General features: G+C 45.5%; 1 protein-coding gene across 6 annotated transcripts in view; it reads right to left on the reverse strand.

Annotated features, from left to right (window-relative positions):
- FYN (FYN proto-oncogene, Src family tyrosine kinase) overlaps nucleotides 1-17,666 on the reverse strand; it is a 195,622-nt gene that overhangs the window by 67,985 nt on the left and 109,971 nt on the right. The window lies entirely within an intron of this gene.

The raw sequence follows: 17,666 nt of genomic DNA on the forward strand, positions 1-17,666 counted from the left end.
TCACACTAATAATTCAGAAGGGTAAAAGGGATGACCCATGCAATTATAGACCTGTCAGCGTGTCTTCAATACAGGGCAAAATAACAGAATAGCTCATATAGAATTAAATTAATGAAGAATTAAGAGAGAATAATATAATTACTGCTAGTCAGCATGGGGCAAAGCAAAAAGATTGTGTCAAAATAACTTGGCATCATTTTAGATGAGATTACAAACTTAGTTGATAAAGACAGAAGTAATTCTAAAATATATTCAGACTTCTTCAGACTTCCGCTCCTCACTTCTTCACTTGTCCTTCTGTGAAGCTTCCCACAGTGCCATCCTGTCTCTTTCCCTTACAGCTTTCATCAATTTCTTATGATCCTTCAGGTCCTCCCGCCCTACCTTCCCTATTTAATACCTCTGCATGAATCCTTTCATTCTGATGTAATGAATCAATGGTTGCCACATCCATGGACTCTTCAAAGAGGACTGATATACTCCCCATTTTCTCAAAATTGCAGCTGCGTGAAATCGGGTGATACACGCTACTTTCCCCTCTCTCTATGTTACCGCCTTGCATATAGTATTTACATATTTCGCACAGATGAATAATTCCAAGTCTGGCAGCCCCTACCCCCCTGCCTTCTCTTTTGCTTTGTACAGTTCAGCTCTAGCCAAACTTTCTCTTTTGGCATTCCAGAAACATACACATATTTCCCTCTGTACTTTTGTTATCTGCCGCCATGTTGGTGGTAATACAATTCCTGTATGTAGAATAATCAGCAGCAGCACACCCTTAAATGCTACCACTTTTCCAGTCAAGGACAGTGTCTTTCTGGACCACAACCAAAGTATTTGCCGTAGCCTTGCTGTCACCTTTTTCCATGCTGTATTACCTTTCCCCTTGGCATGCATTGGGATCACTAGCACTCTGATTTCTTTCTCTCTTATCTGAAGACCAAACTTCTCAAAGACCCTCCAGTCCCCCACTACCATTATAATGTTTTGTGATCTATTTAGTTTAGCCCCTATCGCTTCACTGTACTCTGTATTCTTTAGCACCCTTTCCATCAAAAGTCTCTCTCTAACTATTAGGGCTCATGGACAGAGGTGATATCTTTTATTAGACCAACAAGATTTTTGCAAAAAAAAAGTCTTTAATTGAAAGCTTTTGGGCACAAACACCCTTCATCAGGCATCAGAGAAAAGACTGTAAAAGTTCTCTTGGGTAGAAATGAAAGTTCATATTTCATAGGATTTCATGTAGGGGTCAATAGATAGAAAAACCCTTTGTGAAGGTGGGGGAAGAGGGAGGACCTGAGAAACTGGTGTCTGATAATGCTCCTGAACCTTGACTACAAATGAATGGTCAAAGTCTTGGCCAAGCGCTTTAAGTCTGTTATAGGTTTAGTGATCCACGAGAACCAGGCATGCACAGTGCCAGGGTGACAGATCCATGAAGCCCTGATTTAGCTGCAAGATGTGCTACGGTACCAACAAGAGAGAGGACAGAACGTTACCATGCTGAAACTTGACTTGGAAAAGGCCTATGACGGGGTATCCCATCTCTTACTACTGGAGATGTTGAAAAAGATGGGAATCCCTGCAACCTTTTTTTGCTTGGATAAAGGCACCATGCACCAATGTAAGCAGCAGAGTACTAGTAAATGGGTCCCTAACAGTCCTGACTGCAGTGAAGTCAGGCATCAGGCAGGGCCCCCGGCTCTCCCCAATCCTATTTATCTGCACAATGGAACCACTAGCTCAGCAGCTCAGGCCAGACCCCAGGATCAGCTGCGTGAAGATCCCTCGGAGTAACAGGGAAGAGATGAACATCCTTGCTTACATGGATGACCTTAACAACGTATGCAGAGACAAGGGTTCAGCGGAAAGAGTGCTACAACATACCCAAGTATACAGAACAGCAAGGCCAAGGTCAACATGAGCAAAAGCACCTGCCTAGTCCTGGGAAAACTCAGGGACCTGTCAGCCCTGGGGGTCTCCATCTCCTGCGAAGGGGTAAAGCTCCTTGGGGTGGAGTTTGAACCACAGCTGATGGGACAGATGGCATGGGAAAAGACACAGGCCAAGACCAAACAGAGACTGGGACTATGGCAACTGAGCTGCCTGTCAAGGGCAGGAAGCACGTGGCACTGATATCGGTGGTGCTGCTGCCAGTGGTTTTATATGCCGCCCTAGTCTTCCCTCTCTTGGAGCAAGTCACCCGCAGAATCCAAAGAGCCATATGTGTTTTCTTTTGGAACTCCGTATGGGAGAAAGTGGTGAGGACCAAGCTGTACAAAGTGAAATGGGCCAGAGGCAGAGGAATGCCAGACGTCTTACTGTTCCTCTGGGCCAAGTACATAGCCAGGTCTGCAAACTGGCAACAGGAGCTGAATCCAAAACAGCTCACTTTATATAAAGTATTTTGCAGGGCATCTGCTGAGACAGTCATGGGTGTACGCAATAACCAATGGAAGCCCATGGGGCCATGGTGTCCCCATGGTTCTATGAGGTCCTGAAACTCTTCCAGGACAAATACAAACTGCATGACATGGCCCTAGTGACCCTGGTGAACCACCGCAAGATACGGGAGGTGATCAGGGCAAAACAAATCATCTAATAGGTGGAGTTACTACCTGGTGACAGCTACCAGGCCATGTGTGAGCAAATTTTCCACAAGGACCTACAAAAGGAGGACAGAGACTTGAATTGGCAGGCAATCTACTGGGCACTCCCTGTGTGGGAGTGGAAAAACAATGAGGGGCAGAGAGATCCATCCAACTTCCTGAGGCAATTCTGCCAACAAATCAACTATTTCTTTTGAGACTGCCCACACACCAGAGAGGTGTACAAGAAAGTATGTGCACTCCTCCAGGTGGTGAAAAGTTTCAGAACCCTGACCTGAGAAGTGGTTGTCTACGGGCTCTTGACTAAACAGTAAGGGGCCCTGACAGCCCGCTTCGACCAATTCATCAACTGATTCAGGTACGCCCTGTGGAAGGCCAGGAACCTGCTCATAAACAGGCATTCAGACCCACAGTCGAGGACTGTATTAAAATGGGACTGAGTGAAATGTAGTGGTACTACAGAAAGACAGAAGAGGACAACAGGAAAGAGATGGCGGACCTCATATTGAAGACAGGGAAATGGCATATATTTTTCAGAGGCAAGCCTTCTGAAGAGAAGAACGAGGAGGACAACAGTGAGGTTGGTGACAATGACGACGATGAATACCATGACGAAAGAAAAGACCAGACAAACAGGAGGATGGTTTGGGAGGGGGGAGGTAACTGAGAGAGTTTTATGAAACTGTAATGCTTTCAAGGGAATGGTGATGCGTGAGTGATGCAAACTTTGTAACAGGACTAAAATAGTTTAACTGTTAAAGTGGGTTTTTGGTCTGTCAAGTGAACCACAGTGGTCACATGACAGGTTGTTAGAGGTACTGTTATATGTTTATATATAGATAAATCAATATTTTTGCCAAAAAAAGGTATAGTTCGTACTATATATAAACAGGTGCCAAAGTACTGCTCAAAGGTGTGTTTAGAGTATCTCTGCTAAAACTTGCAGCAATTTCAAAAAAGGTAAAAATGCATCGATTCTGGATGAACTAAGTCAATGGGGCCTATATGCAAATTACTGCAGGTGTATTTATTTCAAGGTCAGTGTTTTCAAATTTGCCCCTTACTTCCATGTGCTCAGGGAGAGCAGGATCTGACAGTAAGGAAGGGGGAAAGGGGCGGCAGGGGAAATAAGTTGGCAGGTCACAGGGCAAGAGGACTACCTGACTCCATAGATTTATTTTCCCTGTTGTAGCAGTGGGAGGGGGACAAATTAAAGGCAAAGCTCCAATAGTTAGATTCTATACCTTGGAAATTATAACCAATTTATAAATTTTTCAGGTACAGAAACTAATTACTGGGGTGGGGTTATCTTATATTAGGATTGTCTTATTATTTGTAAAAACAGTAAGTTGATTAAAATCTCACTAATAGATCTGTCTCAAACCGAAACTGTAAACAGGGAATCATCCCTCCTAAATAGGTATGTTTCTAATGGGGCCCTGAAGGACTTGGTGCTTGGCCCTATGCTACTTAGCTATTTTTATCGGAGACTTGGAGAAAAATAAAATCACCACTGATAAAGTTTGCAGATGCTGTAGTTTGGATAAGTAGTAAATAACGAATGGGGTAAGTCTCTGATACAGAACCATTTCGATTGCTTGGTAAGTTTAGTGCAAGCAAATAAATGTAAAGTCATGAACATGGGCAGATCCATGGCTGCACCGCCCCCCAGCTGTGTTGCACACATGCAGCAAAGAGAAAGGTGCCACACTGCCGAAGTGTGTGTGGCCAAGGCCTCTTGCTTTGACCTTGGGTCTCAGTGAGCTCTGATCACCATCTGCCAGCAGCTTGCTTGCTGGGAGCTCCACATGTGCCCGGAGCTCTGTGACCTCACCAGCTGGTTGGTGTAGGGTCTGCTTGGAGTCCCTGTTTACTGAGAAGAGACTTAATAGCAGCCTTCAACTACCTGAAAGGAGGTTTGAAAGAAGATGGAACTAGACTGTTCTCAGTGGTGGTAGATGACAGAACAAGGAGCAATGGTCTCAAGTTCCAGCCAGGGAAGTTAGGAAGAATTTTCTCACTAGGAGGGTAGTAAAACGCTGGAATAGGCTACCCAGAGAGGTGGTGGAATCTCCATCCGTGGAGGTTTTCAGGGCCCGGCTAGACAAAACTGTGGCTGGGATGGGGAGGGTTCTGCTTTGAGCAGGCGGTTGGACTAGATGACCTCCTGAAGTCCCTTCCAACCCTCACTTTCTACGATTCTATGCAGATCTGAAGCCTCAGGGGTGAGCGCTGTTGCTGTTTGCTTTTCCCATCCCACTGCCTTCCCCCTATAAATTCAGCAACAGGGGAAAGGAGAGAATGAGTGGCTAGCAGCAATGCTCAGCATTTGTTTTCATACAGCTCCAGTGTCAAGCGCTGCATGCATAGGCGACAAAAGGGGGGCGCTAATGGGGCTCATCCCCCCAAACATGGGGTAGCAGGAAGGCTGCAAGGCAGCCTGGATGCAGGCTTCTGGGAGGTGCAGCAAGGGTAGGGAGGGGCACACAGACAGTGGTGAGGGAGGGAGTGGGGCTGGGGCAGCCTGGGGCTGGGGGAGGGGCAGGTGCTGAATAGCTGGCAGGGCTGCGAGTGGCTCATCCAGGGGGGCGCGGCTCCAGCTGCTACATGCACCCTGGGAGGCATGGGGGCAGGGGTGCCTCTGGATCTGCGGGGGGCAGGGCAGGCTGCCGCTGCAGACTGGGACTGGGGCAGTGCCAGGCTCTTCCCGGTTGTGGAGCGGTGGCTGGGCCAGGTCAGGCCGGGCTGTGCTTGGAGTGGGTGGTGGAACTGGGAGGGGGCTACAGTGTGGGGGGCTGCAGCCACCCCAAAATTCGTTGTAGCCCCTCTGACCACCCCTCCCCGCCCCCAGCACCGTTGCCACCTGCCGGGAAGATCTCGGCACAGCCGTAGCCTCAGCCTGCAGTGGCAGCCTGCCCTGCCCCACACAGATCTGGGAGCACATGGCCCCTGTGTCCTCCTGGGGCATGTGTAGTAGTGGGACCCACCCCCCACCCCCGGACAAGCTGCGGTTCCATCCTGGCTAGACAGCACCCTGCCCTAGACCCAGCTCCTGCCCCACTCCCTTCCCCACAGCTCTTTCCCCTCCCCCTACGGACTCTTTCCACCTGATGGGGGGTGCGGGCATGTGCACATGCATGAGCACTCAGCCCCGCCCCCCATTTTTTTTCTTCTTCCACCTATGGCTGCATGCTACAGCTGCTCACTCCCTCCTTTTGATGCTGAATTCATGGGGGTAGGAGGAGGAAGGGGAAGAGCAAACAGCAGCAGTGCTCAACCCCTAGGCTCTGGAGCTGTGTGAAATCAGGGACTCTGGGCAGACCCCAAGCTGACCAGCGGGTGAGCTCCCAGGAGCCGGTAAACTCTGACATGCCGGTAAACTCTGAGAGGTCACTGTGCATGTGGTACAGTCAAGGAGGGATATGACCGTGCCACTGCCCCCCACCCCAATCTGCCCCTGATATACAGTTAGGAATAAGGAATACTGACTACATTTGCAGAAAGTTGGGCCTCTATCCAGGACAGCAGTGACTCTGGAAATGACTGGGGGTAATGGTCATGGGCAGTTGAACATGAACTTCCATGACATGATGCTATGACCAGAAAAGTTAGTGCGTGTATAAACGGGGGGAAATCTTGTTGGTGTTACCTCTGTAAAACAGCATATATTTGGCATGGGTGTGGCCATTAAAGAAATACTGTGTCCAGTTCTGTTGTCCACACTTCAAGGAAAATGGTAAAAACAGGAGACTGAAGAATATTTCATAGTGCAAGTTTCCAGGAACTCATTTAGTTTATCAAACATGAGTTTAAGGAGTGGATTGATCTCAGTCTAAAACAGGGACCAGAACCTTATGGCCCATGAGCTGGATTTGGCCCATGTAGCTATTTTATTTGGCCTGTGGAACTGGGAAATTTCTGAGGCATTTTGGTGGTGGTGGACAGACAGAAGTGACAGTATAGCAGAACCATGGAGGTGAAGGTGCAGTGACTGGGGCAGTAGCATAGGCTGGGCTGGAAGCACCTTACCTTCAGAGCTATGCTCCATTAGGGGCTCCCCCACTGGACAAGGTTGTCGACCTCTGGTCTAAAATACACACACACACACACACACACATACACACACACTTGTTAAAGGGAACAAATTCAAGATGAGAAGGATTTTCAGTCTAGCACACAAACAATATTTAGTGCTGAAAGCTGAAGCTAACCAAATTCAGACTAAAGTGCAAAATTTTTAGCAGTGAGAAACAAGGGTACTTAACTATTAGAATAACTCAGCAAAGGTTACAGTGGAAGTTTTTAAAATCATGATTGCCTATTTCTCTGAAGGGTAGGCTGTAGTCCAACTAATGTGATTGGACATGAAATATGAATCTGGCAAGCCCTATGGCTTGCAGTGTATGGGCCATCAGACTAGAGTCACAATGGTCCCTCCTGGCTTTATAACCAATAGATCTTGTATCACCACAGTTAGCTACAGTTTAGTTCCAATTAAAACCTATCTTGGAAAACCATGTAACCCTATTTTTCTTTCTCTTCACTGTGCATAGGAGGCCACAAGGGAAATCTGAGACATTTGGACCTCCATTCCATCTGAGTGCTGATGATAGTCAGGCTTCTATCTCTTCCCTACTGATTTTAGATACTGCAATCTCTGCATTTCCACCCTGAACTTGGCTGTCTTAAAGCTCAGTTGATAATGGAAAGCTCATTGGATAGATTTTATGATGCTACTGTTCCAAGTGAAACAACTTCTAGAACAGGGGTGACCAACCTGTGACACAGGTGCCACAAGTGGCAGGAAGCCTCCATGTGGCACATGGCAGATTGGTGAGGAGACAGGCAACTCAGTAGCAGGTAGGAGGGGGCAGAAAGCAGACCAGCAAATCAGGCAGGGGGAAGGGATCAGAGTGGCACTCACAGAGGGTGAGGGGCTAATTTGTGGCATGCTTTGCAAAAAGGTTGGCTCCTAGTGTTCTAGGAAATCGAAGGAGTTTACTACAGTTCTTTTCATGGAAGGAGTACCATCCTCCCATTGTTTCAGAAATTAAAAATTTCAAGGGTTTACTGTCTGTCACCGCTCTAGGACTCCAGGCTCCCAGAAGGCAGTGAGCCAAGCAAATTATCTTCAGCTAACACAGGCATGGCTGTATTTCATTTCTGCTTGGACCCTGCCACAACTAGCCACATCTTTGTTTCCTTCAGACCGAATGACTGTGGTAGACTACCCTTTAATATGGCTCAGAAAATGCAGCTTATATAGAAATCCAGGCCTTTCTTTAAGTGGGGTAGATAGATGTGATACCTACTGCAGCAGCCAATTTTAGGCAGTTTGGTACATCTCAAATATCATTTCTTTCTTTACATCCTGCCAAGGCTGCTAGTCACATGCCAGAGAGGCTGGAAGTCCCAAGGCTGAATTCTAGCAGGTGGGCTGTTAAGTCCTACGGCTGAATTCTCAGTGGAGGGCCCTTGGCTATTGAATTTGCTCCATCCTGCTGTCTGCCAGTACTTAGGTTTGGTGATTTTTAAGGACACAGTGTAAGCTTTTGTTCACTTTGTCTTTCTTAACTTGGGCCTGCTGCCAGAGGGTATTAATTCCATCAATGAATAGGAGTAGTAGAAACTAGGAGGTGGTTTGGTTTGTGCCAGTTGTTGGCAGCAGCTCATTTTAAGTTTCTGGAATGAACCCACTGATGACTGACTGCTGCAACAGAAATTCTGTAAATAAAACAAATGGGAAAAGAATCTAATGTACCTGATTCATGGACTCCATTGCAGAGATTTAGTAGGCATTATTTCACAGAAACAATTAATTAGTCTCATTCTGTTGGGTTTCCCCCTCCCTGTGTTAACAGGGGAAAATGGGTTTGGCTCATTCAATCATACAAGAAAGCTGTCTGCTAAAATACAGCATGCATTGATAAGAAAACCCACTAGTGCACTATTGTGGAAACACCACATTAGTACCCCCTCAAAATACAAAATGATTGTAATGGAGAATTTTGGCAATGACATGAAACCCTGAGGACTACCTTGGCAATGGTATCCTGCCCGAGTAGGGTACCCCTCTGACAGTAAACGAAATCTCTACTATCCCTCTTCAAACTGCCAAGAAGTGTCTTGAGATTCAAACTGTGCCTTTGGTGAATCTTTGCTGAAACTAGTCTCTGCCTGAGCCTACTGGTCCATTTTGTTAGCATGGCTTAGATATTCCAGTATCTATAGCCAATGGCACACACAGAAGTGAACTGACTAGAACTGTATCTGGCTTGCTTTGACATCCTAAGTCTGTTGAGGTATGCATTTACAGCTGGGTTGAATGGAGGTATCTTTTAGCATGAGTCAGGAGTGAAGCTTGAATTCACTTCTCTGGACTTGTAATGAGATGCTTTCACTACCAACCAGATCCCAAAACCAGCAGGGCATAACAACATATTTGACAAAGTGTAAATGAATTCAAATATATAAAAACAGATACTGGACTGATAGGTTGTAACTGTCAAGGAAGCACGGTTTGAATCTTTGATTGTAGCACTGTCCATTTTCATCCCAGTGCTTTTTGTTCTGCAAGATGCATTTTCTTAGTCTTCAAGGTGATTCCTACTGCATACACAATCCCTGGTATAGCCCAGAATGCATGTTCTGCCATAGGCAGACAAGGTTCTTCGGGTAAATGTGATACCTTTTATTAGACCAACTAAATAGTTGGAAAAATTGTTCTTTGCAAGCTTTGGGGCACAAACACCCTTCTTCAGGCATTGGAAAGAATCATGGAAGAGAATCGCAGTGTTCTAGGACACCTGGTATTCATGTTAAATCATGCATTATTTTTGCATAGATAACTAGAGATTATATAGGCTAGAGAATACTAATTTACTTTGAAGGGCTGTGTGGTGGTGGTAGACTTCCTAGTCATATAGACAGGACATTGAAACAGAAACACTATCTAAGAAAAGCTCTAGAATACTGCACAAGTTAAACATTCCCTATAATAAAAATAAGACAGATATTAGGCTCATTCTTTTACTTCAAACACAAAGAGAAAAGGGATTAAAATAGAAGCTTACAAAACTAATCATCTGCCTTTGTAATACAACTAGACAAGACTTGGGATTACTAGGGAAGCTAATGCAATGAAGCCAAAGAGAGGCTGTCTTGCAAATCTCAAGAGGTAACATTGACCTGAGGCTGGCTGCAGTTTCTGCCCCAATTCCAGTTTAATGTATTCCAGGTTGACCCTCAAGCAACAAAGCTGCTGGAGAGCATACTAAGAAACAAATCCAGGCAACTGTTTTGACATAATTCTTTTGGGCGCAGGCAGATCTGTTGATATAAACAGAAAGATGATGAATAGGCTTTATCTATATCCCTTGCCAGTGTAAATAAAAAAAGAAAAGAAAAAATACATATCCAAGCAGGCCTAGAGAGAGGATATTAATACCAGTTGTTTAGGAAAACAGTTGTTTATGTTGCATATTACACACACAATCACCAAATCACATTCCCTTACAGCAGGGGTTGGCCACGTAGAGCCCATGGGCTGGATCTGGCCTGAAAAGAGGTTGGATCTGGCTCACAAAGGTCCAATCTATCCTTGGGCAGCATGTGAGATTGAGGGCATGCAGCTGCACCATCCCTCCTGCATGCCACTCTTTGCAGCCCTCTCTGCTGTTGTCTAGTGCCTGCATTTACTCTCATCACAGAGGTACCAAAGGTCTAGAAAAAGGTCAATGCAGTGCCCCTCTTTAAAAAAAGGTCAAAAAGGAAAAAGTTCAGGAACTACAGACTGGTTAGCCTCACCTCAATACCCAGGAAATTACTGGAATACAGCATAAGGAAGGCTAATTTCCAGGATCTTGAGGAAGAAAGACTTATCACAAGCAGCCAGCATGGACTTGTTAAGTATACATGGTGCCAAACAAACCTGATCTCCTCCTTCAACAAAGTAACTACTTGAGCATATGAAGGGAATCCAGTAGATACAGTCTGTCAAAAGCTGTGCTGAAGTCCAAAGCCCAACATGACCTTCTGGAAACAAACTGGAAAAATATGGGCTAGACAAAACTACTATAACGTTTTGTCTTGGGTCCTGGCACTGTCCATTTTCATCCCAGTGCATTTTGCTTTGTTAGATGGACTTTTCTTATCTTCTTGGTGATTCCCACTGTGTGCAGAATCCTTAGCCCAGAATGCATGCAGAAAACTAATTGACTTGATAGGTACAAGCAAAAGGTAATTATAAAAAGATTCATGTTAGAGTGGCAGGTGTTGATTGGAGTCCTACAGGGGTCTGATCTGGGACCAGTGCTGCTCAACATATTTATTAATGATTTGGATGCTGAAATAAAGAGCTGCTTGAGCAAATATGCAGATGACATGAAACCAGGAAAGAGTGTGAACATGTTGGAGGACAGGAGCTCAATTCAGAAGGATCTTGATAGATCAGACAGCTGGCCTGGAGCTAACAGGATGAAGTTCAACGCTGACCAATGTGAGGTGCTGCACCTCAGGAAGAATACTCAAAACCACAAATACAAAACAGGTGACACCTGGCTGAATGGCAGCACTGTGGAGAAGGATCTAGGAATCCTGGTGGATTACAGACTCAATACAAGTCTGCCATGTGATATAGCTGCACAAAAGGTGAATGTGGTTTTGGAATGCATCAGCAGAAGCCTTATGCTCAAGACACAGGAGGCAACAGTGCCCATCTACTTAGCACTGCTTATGGTTAGACCTCCTCTAGACTGGAGTACTATGTGTGGTTTTGGACTCCAAATTTTTAAAAAGGACATGGAGAAGTTAGAAAGGGTCTAGAGGTGGGTGACAAAAATGCTAAAGGGTTTTGGAAGGCAAGTCATATGAGGAGAGGCTGAAAGAAATAGGTCTATTCAGCTTGTGCTTTTAAGATGGGACATGTTAGCCACCTTCAAATATTGAAGATGGGACATGTTAGCCACCTTCAAATATTGAAGGGCTGCCATAAAGAAGAGGGAAAACACCTTTTTTCTCTTACTACACAGAGCATGACATGGACCAATGTTTTACAGTTGCAGCAAAGCAGGTTTAGATCTGATATTAGGAAAAAAAATCTTCACTTTTAGAACACTGAGGCAGAAGAGACTGTCTAGGGAAGCTCTGGACTGACCATCATTGGAGTTCAAGAAGAGGCTGGACAAGTATTGGTCAGGGATGATGATCTAGGACAGGGGTGGGCAAAATGCAGCCTGTGGGCCAGATGTGGCCTTCCAGGCCATTCTATCTGGCCCATGGGGCCCTTAAAAAATTTAGAAAATTAATATATATCTACCCCTGGCTGCCTGTCATGCGGCCCTCAATGGCTTGCCAAAACTCAGTAAGCGGCCCTCCACCCAAAATAATTGCCCGCCCCGATCTAGGAGTAGTTATACCTGTGCTCTCCTAGGGGTATTTCCCATGCTTCTGGGTTTCAATAGTTGCCACATGGGGCTAGAAGGATTTCCTCCCACCTCTTGCTGCTACAGGTATCAGGGGTTTTTTTTCCCCCTTTACCTTCCTGAGAAGCACTAGGTGTTGGCTGCAGCCAAGGCTGGGGATTGTGACTGGGGTGTGCCAGTGCTCCTGGAGGTTCCTGGCTAGCCTTGCCCCTCTGCTCAGGCATGGCCAGACCCATTGTCACATTTGGGATCAGGAAGGAATTTTACCCCATGGTCAGATTGGTATGGATTAGGGGTTTTTGCTTTCCTTTGTGGAGTGGCCCTCTTCCTGATCTCTCAGCAGGACACTGGCTGCTGTTGTTTCCCTGCTTTATCTGTGGCTGGTTAGGCTACTATGTCTTGTGACTGTGTCAGGTTTGACTGTGTAGTTTTACTAATATGTTAGACAATGTATTCGTATAGGATGGCTTGGTGAGGGAAGACCCTGTCTGAGGCAGGGGGTTGAACTAGACGACCTCTTGAGGTCCTTTCCAGCCCTACTTCTCTCTGATTCTGTGATTTGTTCTTCATTGCTGTTGGGGGATGGGGCTAGCGGTGGGGGTAAGCACAGGTTGCTTGGGTGTTCCAGGGGAACAGATTTTCAGCCTGTCACAGAGGGCTGGGTCAAAAGAGGTAGCCCATTTCAGCTAAAGGTTGCTGACTCTTGCTTTAAGGAACAAGCCGTGTCTATTATATGTATATATTTTATATATAGCATCTATTTTATACCTTGGATTTGCAACCCATATGATCTAGTATAAAGGTGGCTACCATACTATGTGCAAACACATTAAATCTGTCCTTTCCATGTGGATGTTACTAGAAGATTTCAGGACTGCCTGCTATTGTCATGTACAACTACAGTGCAGAGATGCTAGCCAGAGTTACTAACACTGCCCTCATAAACATACACGATCCACAAAACTCCTCTTCTCAATCCTTGGTAGGTTTCAGTGACTTCAGGAATCAGGTGAAGTCACTTTATTAGTAAGATAAGGCTCAAACATCAAACATGTGTTACGGCTCATTAAAATGAATGGGCTTAGATACCTCTTCAAGCCACAAAGCTTGCATGCCAGCTTATAGCATGTCAAGACAACACAGGCAGTGCCTTTATTTCTGTGATGGAATTGCTGAATCAAAGATGTGGACATGTTGCACAGGCCGAAGTAAAATACGGTAAGAAAATGGCCATTTTATAAAGGAAGCCATTATAATCAACATGTGGTGAACCATGATTTTTTTTAATTTTTTATAATTTATACCTACACAATCTCACTTGCTCTAGCTACAATAGCAACAGGAGGTAACCCCCCAAGAAATGCTGGTGCATTTTTCCATGTTTTGACTGGGTCAGGTATAATGACAGTCTACTTCTAAACTTTGCTATGTCATTTTTGCTATATAAAGAAACCTCACCACCATCATCTATGTTCTCTTTTTCTCTCTAAGTCTTTATATTTTCTCCTTTTTACACAGGATTCTCCTTTGCCTCTATTCACTCAAAATCAACAGGCTGACTTTAAAAATAACTGAACAGCTTCCATGGTTTCTATTTCCATGTTTTCTGCACCTATATGCACAGGGCATTACATTAAAATGAGTACATATCTGTTATCTCATCAAGATAAATACACAGGCAGGTTACCAACCTGCATAACTGCCAAAAGTGTCTTCAGGGGTAAACAACCACATGTTACAGGTGACATATTTCATCTGGCATACCCATGCATATACCAAATACAGGCAGTCCTCCTACTTCCAACACAACTGGTTCCTGAAAACTGAGTCTTAAGTCGAAATATTGTAATGTGGAACCAATTTTCCCATAGGAACAATGTTATAAATGGGGGATTGGTTCCTTTACCATGCTTGACACAGCTGTGTCCAGCTGGTAAGTCTGTTATGGCAGGGGGAGAGAAAGGGCGTGGGGGTGTAGATCAATGTCCCTGCAGTGAGGGAGGAATTGGAGCTGGGGCTGGGACCAGGGCTGGGGCAAGCACTGCCCAGGGAGGGGATGGGGCAGCTTGCACTGCTGTGCACCACCGGTCTGGGAGCTGCTCGTATGGCGACTTGTCCAGTGGCTCTCGCCACCAGTCTGGGAGGGCATGGGATGGGGGCGTGTGCCCCAGGATCTGTGTGGGGTAGGCAGAGCTGGGGCTGCGCTCCAGACAGAAGGTGCTGGGAGCAGGGGCTATGCTCCCCCCCCCCGCCCCATAGCCATTGCCCTGATACAGAGGCACACACCCAGCCCCATGCCCTCCCGCCACTTGCCCAGCTGGGGTGAAGCTGTTGCTCATCTGGGAGGCATGGAGAAGCCAGACTGGCTCCCGCTGCTGCACGCTGCTTGTCTGGAGGCAGCACAGTGGCTCAGTCTGGGCCAGCTGGGCGAGTGGCAGGGGAGCATAGCTCCTGCTCCCATTGCCTTCCACCTGGAGCGCAGCCTGGCATAGCCTCAGCCCTGTCCACCCTGTGCAGATCCTGGTGCACATGCCCCTGCCCCATGCCCTCCCGGACTGGCAGTGGGAGCAGCCACACAAGCAGCTCCTAGACCGGCAGCATAAAGCAGCACGAGCTGCCCCACCCCCTCCCCAAGCAGAGCTTGTCCCAGCCCCAGCCCCAGTCCCAATCCCTCCCTGCATCCAGTTCTGGGCTCCAAAATTCAAGAAGGATGTTGAGAAGCTTGAGAGAGCCCAGAGGAGAGCCATGCACATGATCAGAGGGCAAGAGAATAAGCCTTATGATGAGAGACTGAGCGCCATGGGACTCTTCAGCCTGGAAAAGTGCAGGCTCAGGGGGGACCTGGTGGCTGCCTATAAGTACATAAGGGGTGTGCATCAGGATCTGGGAGAACGTCTGTTCACCAGAGCACCCCAAGGGATAACAAGGACCAACGGTCATAAACTTCTCCGTGACCGTTTTAGGCTGGACATAAGGAAGAACTTATTTACTGCCCGAGCCCCCAAGACCTGGAATAGACTCCCTCCAGAAGTGGTGCAGGCACCTACTCTGGACTTATTCAAGAAACGTTTGGATGCTTACCTTGCTGGGATCCTTTGACCCTACCTGACTTCCTGCCCCTGGGGCAGGGGGCTGGACTTAATGATCTTTGAGGTCCCTTCCAGCTCTACTGTCTATGAAATCTATGAAAGACAAAACCGGCATGGGAACCTTGAAACAGGGTGTCAATTTACAAATGCTGTAAATGCCGTTTGTTGTAACTTGAAAAGTCGTATGTTGAGGACTGCCTGTATAGTTTTTTGTGTTTCTCTCTTCCAAATAGCTTTAGCTCTAAGGAGTGGAGGGCTTTACATACATGACAAAGAAATTTCCAATGCACTTCCTCAAGATTTTAGTATTGTATCAGAAACATAGTTAATACATCATTCAGTTTTAGCTATATTACAACTCAGAACCATGCTTTAGCCTTAAAGGACAGTGGCACTAAATTGGGTCCCTTAATGAGGTTGCTGTGAATGCAATACATTCAGGAACAGTACAAGCACTTTAGCATAAGCTGAATATAATCATGCTATAGTATAGTTTATAGGGCATTATTAATGACAAATCTTTCTATAGGGAGAGCTAAAATAAAGCATTCACTCATGTAAAATTCTTAAAAGAAGAAATAAAGAATGAATAGGTATCTTTAGGGATACATATTTAGATGTTAAATTTCAAAAGCAACACAAAATAAAATTTCAGGAACTGCGCACATGCACGAGTATTACTTTTCTATTAAGACAACAATTTGAGCCATCTTCTGTGCCACGATGTCAGAGTTGTGGTATAAATCAAATATTTTTGAATCTCTGTGTGCTTACTACCTTTTCACAGAAGGGCTAGCACATGGAAATTTGAGAATTAAAGTAGTAGTTTTTCACTTTCTGGACTTTTGACTGTAGTTTAACCAGTTGTGACTTGATATTATCAACTCTTTAGGCAGTACAAATATTTGTCTATTATTTATACATCAGGAAATGTTTTTTTCCATAAGTAAGAAGACTACATTTGCAGGAAATAATGCAGGAAAAAAAGGATCTAATTTCTATTCTACCATGCAATTGTAACTTCCTTCTGTAATGAGTTACACTAAGATTTCATTCCAAAACACAGATGTAGTTCAAGGCCAAGACCTTATGCGCTTTAATCCTACAAAACAACTCTGCAGCTAAGTAGAGTTCATACCAGAAATCTCTGTACTATATTAAAAATGTATGTAAGTACAAGCAAGGAAGCAAGCAACTAAAAACATTTCTGCTTAAGATATTACACTTTTTATAGACCTTGAGAACCCTAGATTTTGGTATCAAATGAATAAATTTAATAAAAACAGCTAAAGATTAGATTATTCATGCAATGAGTTAACAATCTGTAAAGAATTGATGAATCCTTGAAGCTTTGAGCATAGTCCTAGATCCTAACATTCTCGATGTAAGAATATTTCATCTTGCATTTATTGAGAACAAAAAATGTAGGACACAATGCCTTTATGAAGGATTGGATCCATCGATTGGGTTTGACAAACAAATACCACACAATTCTGCCTGTACAATTCTGTCTTTTTTGGCTTGTACAACCTATTTCTTGGATGCCAGGTGCAATATTAAGCATCAACTTTCCATTTAAGTACTTTTTTTTTTTAATTCCTTGCCATTTTCTTATCGAGAGTGAGTTTATCTACATGCTTAGGTATAGATTTGGGAAGTTAAATTGGGTTCAAAATGGCTGCCTGATTTAAAGTAAGCTTGTTCCAGTGCTGATATTATACTTTCAGACCCGATGTCAGTGACTGGTAGTCAGTCTAAACCTGTAACAGAACAGAAGTTTCATACACACAAACTGGTTTAAATACTACAGAATCTGGTTTAAAATAAATCTGGATCTCTGTAGCATCAGACTCATTTGACTTGGGTCAAACCGGTGCATGGAACTTCTGTTCACTTCCCCTGCACAGCCCTGGGGCTGGGAAAACCCAGCCACTGGCCCCAACCCCAGGACTGCTCTTTTCACTCCCTCCTTTCCCCATACTGGTCTATTTTTTGCTCCCTGGCCCGTTGTTTCCCACCCCAGCCAGTTCTCTCAACCCCCTTCCCACAAGCTGCTCTGGGTGCAGCTGCTTTTATCAGTATTTGCTGTTGCTGGAGCTGAGCAAGTAAGTCCTAGTGGGAGAAGGGGCGGGAGGGATGGGGGTATAGTTTCACTGGGGGAGACCCCACCCCACCCATGGCTCGTGTTCTCCTGTGGGTCATGCCTGCTCCCCCCACCTCACCCGCAGGTTGTGCCTGCTCCCCCTACCTCTTGTGAGTTGCGCCTGATCCCCACCCCTTGCAGGTCACACCTGCAACCCCACCCCTCATGGGCTTCACCTGCACTCTCTACCCCACCCATGGGTCGTGTCTGTTTCCCCTATCACACCCACAGGTCACGCTGCTTCCCCCCCCACAATCCACCTGTGGGTCACACATGCTCCCCCTACCCCTCTCAGGTCATGCTTGCCCCCCCTGCTCCCCCTTGCAGGTTGTGTCTCCTCTCTCTACTCCACCATAGTAACTTTGAATTTGAATTGAATTAAATTGTCAAACTTTTTGAT

This window comes from Alligator mississippiensis, chromosome 1 (genome assembly GCF_030867095.1).
Source record: "Alligator mississippiensis isolate rAllMis1 chromosome 1, rAllMis1, whole genome shotgun sequence".
Lineage (NCBI taxonomy): Eukaryota > Metazoa > Chordata > Crocodylia > Alligatoridae > Alligator > Alligator mississippiensis.